The sequence below is a fragment of the Palaemon carinicauda genome, chromosome 3 (genome assembly GCF_036898095.1).
Source record: "Palaemon carinicauda isolate YSFRI2023 chromosome 3, ASM3689809v2, whole genome shotgun sequence".
NCBI lineage: Eukaryota > Metazoa > Arthropoda > Malacostraca > Decapoda > Palaemonidae > Palaemon > Palaemon carinicauda.
In genome coordinates, this window is record NC_090727.1 from 43,881,640 (window position 1) to 43,898,971 (window position 17,332).

Below are 17,332 nucleotides of genomic sequence, written 5' to 3' on the forward strand. Positions count from 1 at the left end.
AGCAATGTTTCTAAGATGATAACCAACAGTTTTTACTACATTATTTATTTGGGCATTGAAAGACAAGTTACTGTCAAGATATTGAGACAGTTGTTATTCAAATTTATTTGAATATCGCCCAAGTTTCTTTCTTGGGCTGTTTTCCTTTCCAACCACCCTAAAATCAGTTTTATTTTCGTTTAATTTTAGCTGTATGATTGACATCCATTTCCTAACACTGGTAAGAATTGGGTTTAGAGTTTCATCAGTGTCGTCTATATTATGTATGGAGAAGTAGAAATGTAGATCGTCCGCAAATAGTTTGAACTTTTGTTATGATAGAATCGGTCTATTATTTTTCTTTTTAATTATTGGCAACTATAACATCATCATCAACGGTGTTATTAATGATGACTGGAGAAGTATTGATTTAAAAACTCGAGATAGAGACGACTGGCGAAATCTAACCGAGGACCTTTGCGTCTATAGGCGTAGGAGATGATGATGATGATGATGATAGTTTGATAATATACTTAGCTAGGAATATTATTATTATTATTATTATTATTAATTGCTCAGCTACAAACCTAGTTGGAAAATCAGGATGCCATAAGCCAGGGGCTCCAACAGGGAAAGTAGCCCAGTGAGGAAAGGAAATAAGGAAAAATAAATTTTTCTTTTTTAAGAAAGGTAACAACATTCAAATAAATATTCCTGATGTAAACAATAAAAACTTTAACAAAACAAGAGGAAGAGAAATAAGATAGAATGGTGTGCCTGAGTGTACCCTCAAGCAAGAGAACTCTAAATGTATTTTTTTTTCTTTTTTTAGTGGGCCTTTTGGAGTAATTTTAGCCATGTACTGTGTTGTCTTCTGTCTCCTTATCCTTAACTAGATAGTTGATGACTCAGGATGTATAAGGATTTTGGAATAGACTGTCTAGCTCAGAGAGAATGCTTGTGTGAGCAATGATAATTCGGCCAATTTAAAACATCTATCTATTCCTTTGTTTGGTGATGCTGATAACCACATCGTAGTGCCTGCTCAGTCTAGTTGACGGAAGAACAATAGAGACTGTTCTGTAGTTTGCCTCAGAGTGGTAACTCATAACAAATGTAGCCGTTTCTAGTCCTCTGCAGGACAAAGGCCTCAAACATATCCTTATTCGTGTCAGGGGGTTTGGCCAGTTTTCATCACCTCGCTGGCCAACTGCAGATTGGTGATGGTGGGAGATTTTGGTCTGATCGCTCACAGAAAACCAACCTAGTATGGTTGGCCTTGACTAGCACACTTTGCTGGTCATGGCGATACTCAAAGCCTTTCACTACGTTTAAGGTGTCCTAACTAAGAAAGGGGTGCAATATATGCCTACATATATACACATATAGGCCTAACGATTATCCAATTTTGAGGGGTTGGTGGGGGGGAGGTTATTTGAATGTTGTTATCTCTATTTATTTATTTTTTTGGGAATATAGTAATAACTGTGGTTGCTTGTTGTTATTTAGGTTATAAGATATATAGTGTTAAAGAAAGATAAATCATATATCGTTGTGTCTGAGTCCAGTTGGCGTAGAAGTAAAAGTAGGCCTACGTGAACCGTTTGGACGAAAACTGTACGAAAGACGAACGAAGACCGAACCGTATAGTGTGAACAGCTCCATTACTTTCTGTACAATAACAATTTACGTAGGAGAGACCGTCCTGGTCTCAAATTTGAGCAATTTTGAGTAGACGTGACATTTGACTTGAATTTAACTTTCAGACAACCAATTAGTATGGACAAAGTAGCTTATCTATATTCATAAATGTGACTCTAAATAAGTTAAAAAACTATTTATCACTCTATGAATGAATTGCATCTTTTTATATTGCCTTTTTTACCGTTCAATAAGTGAGATTTATTAAAAAAAAAAAAATAGGCATGTAGTGTGAAACGGTCCTAAACAGTATATATGAAACAAGACTTTTGTTAAATTGTTAAATGGATATTATTATTATTATTATTATTATTATTATTATTATTATTATTATTATTATTATTATTATTATTAAATGCTAAGCTACAACCCTAGTTGGAAAACCAGAATGCTATAAGCCCAAGGGCCCCAACAGGGAAAATACCACAATGAGGAAAGGAAACAAGGAAAAAGAAAATATTGTAAGAACAGCAACAACAGTAAAATGAATATTTTCTATATAAACTATAAACACTTTTAACAAAAGCAGAAGGTCCATTAGATAAAATAGTGTAGCCTCGACCAAGAGAATAAGCATTTTCAACCAGTTTGAACTTCTGAAACTGCACAGGTTCAACCACCAGATAGGGTGTTGTAGTAAACACACAGCATGAACGTAAAATATATTAGAATATTTAGGGAAAGTAAACTTGTAATGCACGAGTCCATTCCAAAACAATAGAGAAATTGTGCAGTTCTGTTCTCTTAAGGTTGCCTGGGGGAACAACTGCTAAGCGTTGTTGTATAAATGAGCCGTGGTGTCATTTTGATGGGAGCTAATAAGCAAGTTTTCAAGATTTAAGATCAGATGAGCTACGCTATTCAATAGAAAAATAAGCTAGCAACGCTTATTTTTTTCTATATTTTACTGTAACTCGCTCGCATCTACTGTAGGCCTACATAGCCAAGCCAGAAATTGCCTTGAATGTAAGCCACTATTTTCTTTTTAGATAGTACTGAAAACGTTTCGATGATTGAACGTCGAGAGAGAGAGAGAGAGAGAGAGAGAGAGAGAGAGAGAGAGAGAGAGAGAGAGAGAGAGAGAGCAATGAAAACTATTGTCGATGACCATGCTGTAAAATAAATATCTCACTTAATGTACTTTATAATATGTTGTGTTCACTAAGAGAGAGAGACACACACACACATGATGCTTGTACTTCCCTCTCGATCTTCCTCCCAAGCCCTCCTCACTCCCTCCCAACCATCCATCCTCTAACACGTGACCACACCATCTTAGTCGTGACATGCTTATCATCTCTGTTACCTTTACTAAGCCTGCCATTCTTCTTATTTCATCATTTATCAATCTTTAAAGCATTGAGATTCCCATAATCTACCTTAACATTCTCATCTCAATTCTCTCAAGTTTTGCTTCCTCTGTTTGTCTTAAAGCCCAAGTTTCTCATCCATACACTAACCCGTTGAGATACTACCGCTCTTTTGACTGGCCAGACAGTACTACATTGGATCCTTCTCTCTGGTTACGGTTCATTTTTACCTTTGCCTACACAAACACCGAATAGTTTGGCCATTCTTACACCTGACAACACTGAGATTACCAAACAATTCTTCTTCACTCAAGGGGTTAACTACTGCATTGTAATTGTTCAGTGGCTACTTTCTTCTTGGTACGGGTAGAAGAGACTCTTTAGCTATGGTAAGCAGCTCTTCTAGGAGAAGAACACTTCAAAATTAAACCATTGTTCTCTAGTCTTGGGTAGTGCCATAGCCTCTGTACCATGTTCTTCCACTGTCTTGGGTTAGAGTTCTCTTGCTTGAGGGTACACTCGGGCACACTATTCTATCTAGTTTCTCTTCCTCTTGTTATGTTAATGTCGTTATAGTTTACTTAGGGAATATATATTTTAATGCTGTTGCTCTTCTTAACATATTTGATTTTCCCTTGTTTCCTTTCCTCACTGGGCTATTTTCCCTGTTGGAGCCCCTGGGCTTGTAGCATCCTGCTTTTCCAACGAGGGTTGTAGCCTAGCAAATAATAATAATAATAATAATAATAATAATTATATAGGCGATACTTATCTTAATATTGTTACTCTTAGAATATTTTATCTTGTTTCCTTTCCTCACTGGACTAATTTCCCTGTTGGAGCCCCTGGGCTTGTAGCATCCTGCTTTTCCAACGAGGGTTGTAGCCTAGCAAATAATAATAATAATAATAATAATAATTATATAGGCGATACTTATCTTAATATTGTTACTCTTAGAATATTTTATCTTGTTTCCTTTCCTCACTGGACTAATTTCCCTGTTGGAGCCCCTGGGCTTGTAGCATCCTGCTTTTCCAACTAGTGTTGTAGCTCAGCAAGTACTATATCTAAAACAGAAATTCATTCACGTCAATTTGCTGAATAAGGGTTGCAGTCACCTATTGGAAACGCTCCTTCTGGTGTTCTGCTGGACTAGGGTTCGAGTCCCGATCAAAATTGTCAGTTCCTTTGGTCACTGCAACCTTGCCATCCTTGTGAGGTAGGGATGGTGGGTTTGGGGGAGCCTGTAGGTCTATCTGCTGATTCATCAGTAACCATTGCCTGGCCCTCTTTGGTCCTAGCTTTGGTGGAGAGGGAGCTAGGGCGCTGATCAGATGTAATAAGGTCAGTCTTTAGGGCATTGTCCTGCTTGATAGGGCAATGTCACTGTCCCTTGCCTCTGCCATTATTGACAGGAATTTAAATATGTTTTTATGTTGAACAGACTGACCTAAGTCTTTTTATAGTTTATAATTAAAATATGTTTTGATGTCACTTTTTTTTAATTATTCGTTATTTCTCATTTTATTTATCTATTTCCTTATTTCCTTTCCTCGCAGGATTAATTTTCCCTGTTGGAGCCCATTGGGCTTATAGCATCCTGCTATTCCATCTAGGGTTGTAGCTTAGCTAGTAATAATAATAAGTGTAGGCCAACGTTTTTGGTAAATTTGTATCAATTCATCAAATGTAAGTTTTGCTAAGAATTTCATCAGTCGAATACGTGTTCAGAGAGAGAGAGAGAGAGAGAGAGAGAGAGAGAGAGAGAGAGAGAGAGAGAGAGAGAGAGAGAGAGAGCACCTGAATAAACTATATTTTGATATGTATATTCATACATTATCCGTTAAGACTTAGGGAATGTAATAATTGATAGTTGGATCTCTCTCTCTCTCTCTCTCTCTCTCTCTCTCTCTCTCTCTCTCTCTCTCTCTATGATACTATACTAAACTAGGCATAATAGCAGCGAACTCAGAAGACGTAACAGCTTCAAGAGAGGATCTAATGAAGTTAGGAGAATAGCCCCAAAAATGGCAAATCCCTTTCAACTGTGGGAAATACAAAATCATGTACATAGTTTATAGCAACCCATAATCAGATGACTCACTGTTGGGTAATGAAATAGAAAGTGTGGACCAGGAGAAAGATCTCCGTATTATTATCAGCAAGGATTTGAAGTTCACCAAACAGAGCATAAAAGCTGAAAAGAAAACACAAAACATAATAGGTTACATAAAGAGACAATCCAAATACGGAAACAAAGACACAGGACTACAGCTGTACACATCACTATTAAGACCCTATCTTGAATACGGAGTCCAGTTCTGGGCTTCAAGTATTCAGAAGGATATAGATAGACTAGAATCAGTACTAGCTAGGGCCACCAAACTAGTTACATCACTAAGGCATTTTGGATATAGATGGGGGATGGAACGTTTGAACTTATTTGATCTTCAAACTTGACCAAAGGGGGACAGTTATTAGAGGCATTCAGAATTCGTAAAGGAATAACAAATGTAGATTACAACAATCTATTCATGCTTAGCACAAATCAGTCCAGAGATTTAAAGGTTTAAAGGCCATCCATGAATGGCAGGGGCAAGGGACAGTGACATTGCCCTATCGAGCAGGACAATGCCCTAAAGACTGTCCATGATCGGCACCCAAGCCCCATCTCCACCCAAGCTAGGATCAGGGAGGACCAGGAAATGGCTGCTGATGACTCAGCATAGTCCTGTAGGTTCCCCCAAACCCGGGTCCTTAGCTCACGAGGCTGATGAGGTTGCAGGGACCAAAGGAACTAACAAGTTTGAACGGGACTCGAACCTCTGTCTGGCGTTCACCAGTCAGGGATGTTATCACAAGGGCCACCACAACCCTAAAACAGATACAGACTGGAAATGAAAAGATACAACATCACTCAATATGGTAATATCTTTACATACAAAATAGGAAGTACATGGAACAGACTTCCAGCAGTTGTAGTAAACAGTAAAAAGGCAAGAATAAGTTAGACAAAATCACAAAACCTCTAAATGCTTAAAGTAAATCGCTCTACCCAAGGGCAGATGGAGTCTCCCTGAAAAAACTAAGTCTGTGAGACCTCAGAATTCCTTTTAACTCTCTCTCTCTCTCTCTCTCTCTCTCTCTCTCTCTCTCTCTCTCTCTCTCTCTCTCTCTCTCTGATTACCTCTTCTCTTTCACTACCTCTTCTCCCAGTACCTCTTCTCTCTCTACCTCTCTCACATTACCTCTTCTCTCTCTCTCTACCTCTTCTCCGACTACCTACTCTCTCTCTCTCTCTACCTCTCTCTCATCACCTCTTCTCTTTCACTACCTCTTCTCCCACTACCTCCTCTCTCTCTCTCTACCTCTCACTCATTACCTCTTCTCTTTCACTATCTCTTCTCCCCCTACCTCTCTCTCTCTACCTACTCTCTCTCTCTACCTCTCTCTCATCGCCTCTTCTCTTTCACTACCTCTCTCACACTACCTCTTCTCTCTCTACCTCTCTAACATTACCTCTTCTCTTTCACTACCTCTTCTCCCACTGCCTCTTCTCCGACTACCTCCTCTCTCTCTCTCTCTCTCTCTCTCTCTACCTCTCTCTCATCAGCTCTTCTCTTTCACTACCTCTTCTCCGACTACCTCCTCTCTCTCTCTCTCTCTCTCTCTCTCTCTCTCTCTCTCTCATCACCTCTTCTCTTTCACTACCTCTTCTCCCACTACCTCTTCTCCGACTACCTCCTCTCTCTCTCTCTCTCTCTCTCTACCTCTCTCTCTCTCTCTCTCTCTCTCTCTCTACCTCTTCTCTTTCACTACCTCTTCTCCCACTACCTCTTCTCCGACTACCTCCTCTCTCTCTCTCTCTCTCTCTCTCTCTCTCATTACCTCTCTTTCAGTACCTCTTCTCTCTCTCTCTCTCTCTCTCTCTCTCTCTCTCTCTCTCTCTCTCTCTCTCTCTCTACCAGAGGCAAACTAGGGTTACTGGCGCCCAGGGCAAACACAGAAAATGGCGCCTTTTGTGATGGGATAAACTTGAAGGATTTTGTACCTGTGCCACAATGATTCATTTGACAATATGAAGAACAACCTATCATTATTTCCTGCCAGAAGATATATTGAGTTGACTAATACAGGTTAAAATTATATATTAGCAGGAAGTATAATCATGGAATTTAGTGTTACCAGCATTATTGAGGGAGATACAAATATATTACCAAAATCATTCTTTACAAAAGTAAATAAATGCAATAAGGAATCATCATTCGTAAAAGCTACAAAATCCTGAAATTAGGAAATAAATAAATCATGTAGATTAACATTGATAAAAACAGTTTTACAGAGAATTTTCAAAGGAAGCCAAGTTTTACAGTGTTGCAAATTTGTTAGTTAGAATAATGAGTTGACTGGTTATTCTCCAATAATCCTTACCAATCAAAACCCTTTCATTAAAACTGAATAAAAAAAGAAAAATAATTGGTTTAACATTTAAAATACAACATTTATCATAAAAAGATTAGAAAAAATAAAAATTGATGCCAATTAGGCTATATTTGGACTTTGGGTTGTGGTAACCGATGTGGTAATGTTCCTGACTGGTAAACGCCGGGCTGGGGTTCGAGTCACTGCAACCTCACCATCCTTATGCACTAAAAATGGGGTGGGAACGCATTCTGGAGCCCATAGGTCTATTTGCTGAAACATCAGCAGTCATTGCCTGACCCTCCTTGGTCCTAGCTTGAATGGAGAGGAGACTTGGGCGCTGATCATATGTATAGATAGTCATTCTCTAGGGCATTGTCTCACTTGATAGGGCAATGCCACTGCCCCTTGCCTCTGCCATTCATGAAAGGCCTTTAAACCTTTAAATACTAGGCGTTGTGTCTACCCTGTCCCATTGAGGCTCAGAGATAAGCCAAAATCAATTTTAGTTAACTGTACGAATGTTCACTGCTTGAAATTGAAATTGCTACTATGTGTTTAAGTTCGATTGGTACTCTTAAGTTAGCAAAAACATTTTCATCACCATATTGTACAATGAATTGGATGAGCTTCTCTGGAGTGGAAATCTAAACATCCGTTCTACTTGCCAAGGGCATTCTGCAATCTAAGATTCCCTCATAAAGTTCATTACCATCCAAATAACAACTGTAGAATTCGCAACATGTAGACAGTTTTCTTTCATTCTCTCGTCATTCAGTAATCCTGAACTTTTACTCTTTTTTCTTAAGAATTTGTTCTTCATCTAGCAGAGACGCCAACTTGTCTATACTGTATCTCCAAGTCTTGTGCTATGTTGTTTCCTTTCAGTCTATGCAGTCTATCTATTGCACTTTTCATTAGGTGCATGATCTCTTGTTTTGTATTGAGGCCCACATCAGTAGCTTTTTCTCCCGGCATATTACTTTTCTTTATTCAGGTTCTCAGCTCTACCATCAACAGCCTAATGTTTGCTTAGTTCTAATGCTGCACTGAGCGACTAATTACAGATTGCTTCTCTGTTTTCAGTTATACACATTTCTATTGCCTTTATGTCTTTATCAGCATTGTGGAAGTTTATTTGATAGCCTTGAAGTCTCTTTTGAATGTAGACTATCTTTGATATCATAAAATTCCAAATGAAAAGTAATGCAAGGAAGTGAAAGGTAAGAATCTGGTGCAACAGCTGACTGACTGCACTTCTTTTATCTACATTTTCTTTCAGATCAGTTGACATTTCTTCCAGTAGAATAGCCAAGTCATCAAAGTGGTGACTAATTAGTTTAACTGCTTCTTCTCTTGCATGCCACCTTCTCTTTTCAATGATCCTCTGCTACACACTAGATTTGTTCCTTGCAGCTGGTTGTCATAATATTTCAACTGATACTACAGTACATTAGTGGCATATTGCCTTTTTTTTCTAACTGATTACATATCACTTCAACTATGCTTGCTGCTTATTACTGTTTGACTCCATTGAAACCAGGAAATACAACTTCTACAGTTACTGTTTTTGTCTCAAAGTTTATATCAACAGATCTCAAAGTTTCAGGTATCTGCCTTCGTATCTATGGGCATTGTCAGGAGTAAGAGAAGAATCAAATAAATGCCCAAACTACATTGCTCCACGGATATCATCAAATATTTTTCCCTTGAAATTGATAAGAGTTGCATAGAGTTATTTTAAGGACCATCTCTCTCTCTCTCTCTCTCTCTCTCTCTCTCTCTCTCTCTCTCTCTCTCTCTCTCTCTCAGTTATTGCAATATGATGATACTTTCTATTTTTGCACAGTTTATCATGATAATATATACACATAGATGTGTGTATTTGTGAAGAATACAAATACTAGCAAGTATATACATACATTATATATACAGTATATATATATATATAATATATATATATATATATATATATATATATATATATATATATATATATATATATATATACACACACACACACACACACATATATATATATATATATATATATATATATATATATATATATATATATATATATATATATATATATATATATATATATATATTACTACCACTCTCTTTCAGTATCTCTCCTCTCACTACCTCTACTCTCACTACCTCATCTCTCACGACCTCATTTATCACTACCTCTTCTCTCACTACCTCATCTTTCACTACCTCTTGTCTCATTTTTTTTTAACGAAACTCTCTGGGAAACAACTGATTCAAAATGGCTTTTCATTGTGATTAAAATTTCTCATTTTATTTCGTTTTGTAAGCTAATCCATCCTTCCTGAGACCTGTTTTGGAGACTGGTATTTCATTATTATCAATAATTTCGATTTAGAGCAGAGGCCGAAGGTAGGGGCAATCTTACCTCGTATGTAAAACAACCATGGTGGAAGGAGGGAAACTTATGTTGAGATGATTGACTTAGGTCTACAGAAAAGGGCCTCTCTCTCTCTCTCTCTCTCTCTCTCTCTCTCTCTCTCTCTCTCTCTCTCTTGTGAAAAGGTAACAAATAGTATTAAGATGTTTATGCCATAGATCAAGGGTGAGACAGCTGGTAGAGGGACGTGCACACATAGGCCTATTATCTAACGATTTCCTTAAATGTAAGCCTATTGATATTTTGAAATCATTGATATAATTAATCTCCTTCTGTGTATTTCCTTTATTGTAATTCATTGAGTAGTTTGATTTAACCTTTCCGTCACTTTGAAAGTTAAAGAGAAAGTCTTGTGGGGGCAGACAGACAACCACCAATAGCATAGGCCTATGCACTCCTGCAATATGTAGTCCTGAAACTATATATTCTTATACATGTTATACAAGAAGGTCATGTATATCATTTTAATCATTCATTATTATCGTAATCCTTATTTCCTATTAGTAAATGTAGAAATAAAGTATCTAAGGACTGGGTTTACTGTCATTCGATTGAAGTTGACTGGGTGATATAAAATGAGATTGGTTCTGTATTGCATCTGAGAGAGAGAGAGAGAGAGAGAGAGAGAGAGAGAGAGAGAGAGAGAGAGAGAGAGAGAGAGAATTATAATTAACATTTTCTCTACCATGCTAAAGAATAGTCTATGATTAGCCTCGCATGTGCCAAATGTAGATAGAACTTCTAATGCAGTATCAGTGTTATAAAGGGAAATAATGGTGTCAGGAGGAAATTTGGCAACGCAGCTCATTTGTCACTCGAATCATTTATGTTTAGAAATATCAATTAGTTTTATTTTGTTTATAATGTGTCATTTATTGTTATTTCCATTATATTATCTGTATTATTTCTCCTACTTTATAAAATGCAAAAGTTCAAGTATATATTTTCAAATCGACTTATTAGCGTCTATAAATCTGAATGTTTAAGGTATTATGTTTGCCCAAACACATGCACGCACACACATTTACCATACCAAGATGCTCCTTGCAACGGACTGTAGATGTTATTACTATCCCATTTCGCTAGACAAACTGCAAGAAAAATAATCATCTTCTCATGTAATTATGCCAAAATTATTCAAACAATAGAGGAAACCTACATAGAAAACAATGGCGTAGGCCTAGTTTTACATATCAGATTCATTCACTTTATCCTAATCGCGAACTAGACGTATTTGGTGTTCGAATGTCTTTAATTCTAACTTCGACTCTGCATAAATAGTTATACATTGTGAATGTTTTGCAGTTTTAAGAATAGAATAGCCATATTCGAATCAATTAAGTTAGACATACACTAAAATAAAGCAAAAGTTACTAATATAAAGTTTTTATAGTTTGTATATGACATATCTGTTATGACGTTGTTACTTTTTTTAGAATGATTTATTGTTAATTTGTTCTCTTCAGTTATTTATTTCCTTATTTCCTTTCCTCACTGGGCTATTTTTCCCTATTGGAGCCCCTGGGCTTATAGCATCTTGCTTTTCCAATTAGGGTTGTAGCTTGGATAGTAATAATAATAATAATAATAATATGATTTACAGATTTAAATCTGAATGTTAAAACGAAGCCGACGTCAAATTAAATTGAACGATTAGAGTTGGAGACGAGAACTTCTTTGACTGTTCTTTCGCTATGTGCTTCTGAGGTGTTAAATCTCTCTCTCTCTCTCTCTCTCTCTCTCTCTCTCTCTCTCTCTTGCAAATCCAATAATCAGGGAAATGTAACGTATCATTGTTGCGTAGATAATTCATGATTAAAACAATACGAAAATTCTTCCATTAAAAGGACGTATGCCATTGTAAGAAAAGCAACTGGAATCACCCTTACTGTCTGACATCGTAAGGGTGAGAACAGCTTGCTCAAGGTGACCGGGTACCTTGATGACACACTATAAAATGTTGTGTAATTATTTACTTTGTTTTCGAATTTCATTTACTTTATCTATCATATATTTCCATTTGACTTTTGAATCATATTAAATGGAAAAGTGAGAATAGAAGAACAAAATAAGTTTCATTGTTCAAACCAACAAACACCGATGTAGGCCTATGTTCTCATGCAACCTGCAACACTAATCTACACCATTTTAATGATTTGCAAAGATTTTCTTACATTAATTATCTAAATATTCCTTGATATTATTGTTCGTTTATTCTGCATTTGAAGTTCGAAAATAGAATTAAAAAAAGTATTTAGCTTTAAAACGAAGTTTTAAGTTCTGGTTTATTGTAGTCTATCATTCGTGTGAGCTGAACTAAGTGATATGCATACGAATAACTGTTGCTCTCTCTCTCTCTCTCTCTCTCTCTCTCTCTCTCTCTCTCTCTCTCTCTGTTAATCGTGACGTAGTGGTAAGCGCTCTCCACCTGTAAACTGAGTGACCTAAGGTTTAAAGGTCACTCAGAAATGACAGAGGCAAGGAACAGGAGTGTTTTACTTTTTCTCCGTTTTCGTATACCCAACATAAAGCCAGAAATTTACCACCTATTCTTAAAGTTCATGCTCTCTCTCTCTCTCTCTCTCTCTCTCTCTCTCTCTCTCTCTCTCTCTCTCTCTCTCTCTCTCTCTCTTTTGGGAGACATGAACTACAAGGTGCGAAAACACAATTCTTGGTGCTTATATATGTACTGGTATTTACTGTATATAGCCTATATGTGTGTTCATAAATTCCTTGGATATATATATATATACATGTATATATATATATATATATATATATATATATATATATATATATATATATATATATATATATATATATATATATGTATATATATATATATATATATATATATATATATATATATATATATATATATACATACATTTCTGTGCCATGTACAGTTAATATATGTATATACGATAATATTTATTGCTTTATACGAATACTTGATTTAAGATTCCCCCCTTCTCTCTCTCTCTCTCTCTCTCTCTCTCTCTCTCTCTCTCTCTCTCTCTCTCTCTCTCTCTCTCTCTCGTAGGAAAGGTGCGACCCCTTAAAGCTAATTTTAGCCAGCTCACGTAAAGTTCATCTCAGATGTATAATGCCAAACTTCCTTAAATTATGTAAAGAAGTTTGTCCACGTGAACCGAACTTCTCAAGGATTATCTTCATGGTGTCACCCGACATGCTGGTGTTATTCCAGTCATGTTCTGAAAGTTCTCTACAGAAATTATACCAGAGACGTTTTTTGTGCAAGGTGACGTCATAATTTCCCATAAATGCCAGATCTTAAAAATTACGCTCATCCGCCGTTGATTTATATAATTATGGCAATCATAGGCCTGATGAATGTTATAAATTTGATTGTTTTTATACTTGTTTCATGTAATTTTAAATGGGGGAAAATCTAAGTTTTTGGTTGTTGCTTGAAATGAGTCATAATTATTTTTTTTCAAAGACTATAAATTCTGAAATTTAGACACAGATGGCGCCACTGCTTCTACAAGGACACTAAAGAAACTATTCGTTGTTTTGTCATCCTTGATATGTCAAGTCAACGTTGGTGAAGTTACTTTTTCTCTGCTTAGGTTACAGTGGATTTAGTTTTAAAAGTGGTATTCATTTAGATGTCAAGTGTGATTTCTTACAGTGTTAAGTCCAGTTAAGGTCTGTGATAATTAGATTGTGAATCTGTGAACGTTATGCAAGTTTAAAGATTAATTCTACAGGCTTCTTTTCACACACCATGAATCGGCAAGATTGTATCATCCTAGGTAATATGACCATTTGCGCCAGTTAAGTTTTTGAAACTTTCAATGTGTTAAATGTTCCTGCCAACCATCAAAGTGTATAAATATTGCCCTGTTTTCCTAAACTTGTAAGTTTGTAAGTTTTAATCTTATAATCGTAGCTTAGTTAGTTTTCGCATAGTTATTGGATAATTTTGTTGTTTTAATATAAAAGATTTACCCAAGTGTCCTTGTCTTTAAAAACAAATCGTTAAGCCATGGATGTAACTGCTGATTTTATTACTACTGTTCTTTTTTTTTTTTTTTTCAAAGGCTTCTTTTTGTTACTGTAGCTTGCACGGCAATAAAGAAACCCGTAAATTTAATCTGAAGTTCTCCGTTTAAATATACTGCTGTCAGCCGTATTTCAGTAAAGTAAATGTCACTATATTTATCCTACATTATTAACTTTTACTGGCTGATAACCTTTGTATCATTCCTTTACGTAGTTATATCTGTTTCAAACGGCCAGGTAACTTTTATTCCAGGACTTTCACAGATTTTTAGGGCATGAATCAGATTTTAGCAATTGAGTCTGTCGGTTTTAGAATTTTTGAATTTAGTGTTTAGAGGTACACCAATTAACTATAAAGTTTGGCCAGTCTTGCTAGCTTAATTTCCTGCACAACAAAGCTACGAAACTTTTAATTACTATCGGTTGTATTGTTTAATGTTCATAGTTATTGAAAGTTTAGCAAAACCTCTTAACGGAGTAAAATCTCTTGCAAAGTTATTTTCAAACTCTTAATTTGATGAATACACTTTACCGTATATTGCGGTAACTTTAAATCTCAGTCTACATTCAAAGATTTTAGTCTGTTAGTTTAATTCTTATTTCTATTTAAGTAAATTTTGTTAGTAAATTTTGTTAGATAAATTTCACTTCGACGCGTTCATTTTTCTATCTAAGACTCTGTAAGTTTATTATTTGAATTGGAAATAAATAATTTCGAATCTATTGAATTTCCCAGTTAAATAGAACATAAGAATTTTAATAGGTTATCATATATTGGTTTTGGACGCAAGAATTTACTTTTACGGTAAAAATTGGTCCATTGAAAACCTGGTTTTACTAAAAGCTATTTGTTCCTGATTACTGCTTTTGTAGCTTACACTGTTAAGTTTGCCGTAGAAAAGTTAAAAATCCTGGATTAAATGTTGCAGGATTTAGTTTTAAAAACAGATATATTGGCGTATAAGCGTGATATTACGGTCACCAACCCGTGTAAGATAATGTAGGGTAAAGTTACGGTCGCATGCATTTTACTAAAATACGGCTAAGAACAGTATACTTATAGGGAATTTCATATCGAAATTAGATAGTGTACAATGATGGCAATGAATGAATTAGTTTGTGCATAAAAATATTGACTGGTTCTCATTCATGAACAGAATTTACTAAGACTTAGTATTAAAATTTATAAGCGGAATGTTTTAAAATGTAATCATTTTGAGACTAACTTTGGGGTAATATGAAATCTATAGACTCCTTTAATCCTAAAAAATTAGCATTTATAACAGCTGGTGTAAAATTTTACTTGTGGCTTCTTAATCATTATAGATTAGCTTATATGAACTAGAGAATAAACTGAAAAATAAGCCTACCAAATGGGATTTAATAATAGTTTTGAACGTTACTATTACAAGTTAGAAGATTCTAACGTTACCATAAAGTGTTGATGTTTTAGTACTTTCAATTGATAAGTCGTAAGAGATCTTGGGTAAAAGTTTTAAAGGTACTGAATGTTATCAATCAATGCTGATAGAAAAGATTGATATACACCAAGCAAATATTTAAATCGGTATTTTATTGGCAGCTTATCCTAAGCCAGCGAATGTAAGATTGACCTTTTTTACAATTGTTAAGGACCACCGATCTTTTCTATATCTAAACTGATTTAAAAATCAGTCTTCAGTCTCAGCTTTTCTCTTTACTTTGGTTACCAGGATTTCTTAATGAAAGAATTTTATTTATTGTTAATCATGTTAAACCCTTTCAGAATCTGGCTGTACTAGGAATCCTGCGCTTCTGCTAAATTCATCCTGTCGAATTTTCGAAATAAACGCTTCCTAGCAAATTTAATTCGAAATAAATGGTTTAACTCTCCAACCCCCCCCCCCTTTTTTTTTTTTACATTTTACATATCCAATATATTTACATTTTTTGAAGTCTTAACATTGCCATGATTTTACGAAGTTCAAGGTTAACTAGTTTTATATTTAAACTGGTATGACTTTGTGATTTTATTTGGACTGAAATTTTATTTCTATGGCTGTGGTTTGTAATAATTTTACTTTAAAGTTGGCCAATCTTATTTGACTATGATCAATCATAGTGATAAGTTTACTTGGTTTAAAATTAGCTTTACTATTTGTATGACTTATAACTTGTAATAACTTTACTTGGTTTAAAGTTGGCTAGTTTTATTTGAATCATTGGTGACTATTAAAAGTTTGTATTTTATATTTTGCCTAAATATTGATATAAAATTTTTCTTCCAGATGGTAATTGGTATGGCAGCGTAGGATAGTGAAACTTGTCCATCTGGCCACATACCAGTCAAAGTTATATTTTAAGGATTCTGTGGAATGCGAACTAAAGCACTAAGGTATCTTTTCAACCTTGAAGACAAACTACGGCCATCGGTTCTGTGGCGTTTTACCCACTTTGCCCACACTGGAGCAGGCAAATGACCGAATGCTTCGAAGTACTTATTCTCAAATATGGAACTGTATGAGAATTAGTCTGCAAATGGTTGAAGGTTTAACCAGGACAGTACGCTGACACGGGTTCTTGCCACTGGACGCCCTATATCGACCGTATCAACCATATTCCCGTGTCTTCTAGTGGTTGAAGATTCAACCAGGACAGGGCGACCCGTCATCGACCAGACTTTGGCTCTAGCAAAAAATTTGAAGTGAAAAAAAATTCTGCTTAAATAAAAGATTTAAAGCACATGTTTTATCTATGAAGTTTTCAAAAAGCATTTAGATTTGGAGGTGTACCTTATGTTAGTTTAAATTTTTTTTTTCTTTTACAAAAGATTCAACTTTGTCAAATTGTAATGCCATATTTCCAATCTGAGCAATGTTTCATTGCTGTTTAAGAAAATATTTTATAGATCTGCATAATTTTCTCAATACTTAAGTTTTATAGTTGTGCAATTTCGTGTATTTTTATTTCAAATAAGTTTTTTCTCATATTGAAGTTAAAATCTGTGTGGATCTGTTTTTTTTTATTTTCAATATTGTTTTTACAGTTGAAACTGTGAATTAAAGTTCAGATCTAAATAAAGCAATGGATTTAATTTTGATATTTTCTACTCTAGGGGAGCCTTGCCTTAACTGTTCGTTGGTTTTAAGTAAACTCTAAGTGTTAATATATTGTGATGTTTGTTTGGTACATGAAGGTTATGGACATTTTAATGTGTGGCATTTGTCTACTTTAGGAATAGTCTAATTCTGTCTATATGCATGTTCTAACTTTATAAAATTAAGTTTAAAGAAAAAAATATTTAAGAATAGAATTTTTTGTAATTCCATTAATATTTTTGCATTTAATAATTTTCAGACTGTTGCTTGAGATTAAACTGAACTCCGGTGTTTGCAATTTGCTAGTGTATTTACTTATCCTTTTGGGAAGTTTATTCTAAGATTGAAAGAAAATATGAAGTGTAAGCTTTAAACATATT

General features: G+C 35.2%; 2 long non-coding RNA genes across 2 annotated transcripts in view; both read left to right on the top strand.

Annotated features, from left to right (window-relative positions):
- Positions 1 to 17,332, top strand: part of LOC137638264 (uncharacterized) — a 466,810-nt gene that overhangs the window by 40,259 nt on the left and 409,219 nt on the right. The window lies entirely within an intron of this gene.
- LOC137638260 (uncharacterized) lies at positions 13,440 to 17,253 on the top strand. The gene is made up of 3 exons (XR_011043969.1): positions 13,440 to 13,625; positions 15,641 to 15,736; positions 16,143 to 17,253. It is a non-coding gene; the product is annotated as an uncharacterized lncRNA (long non-coding RNA).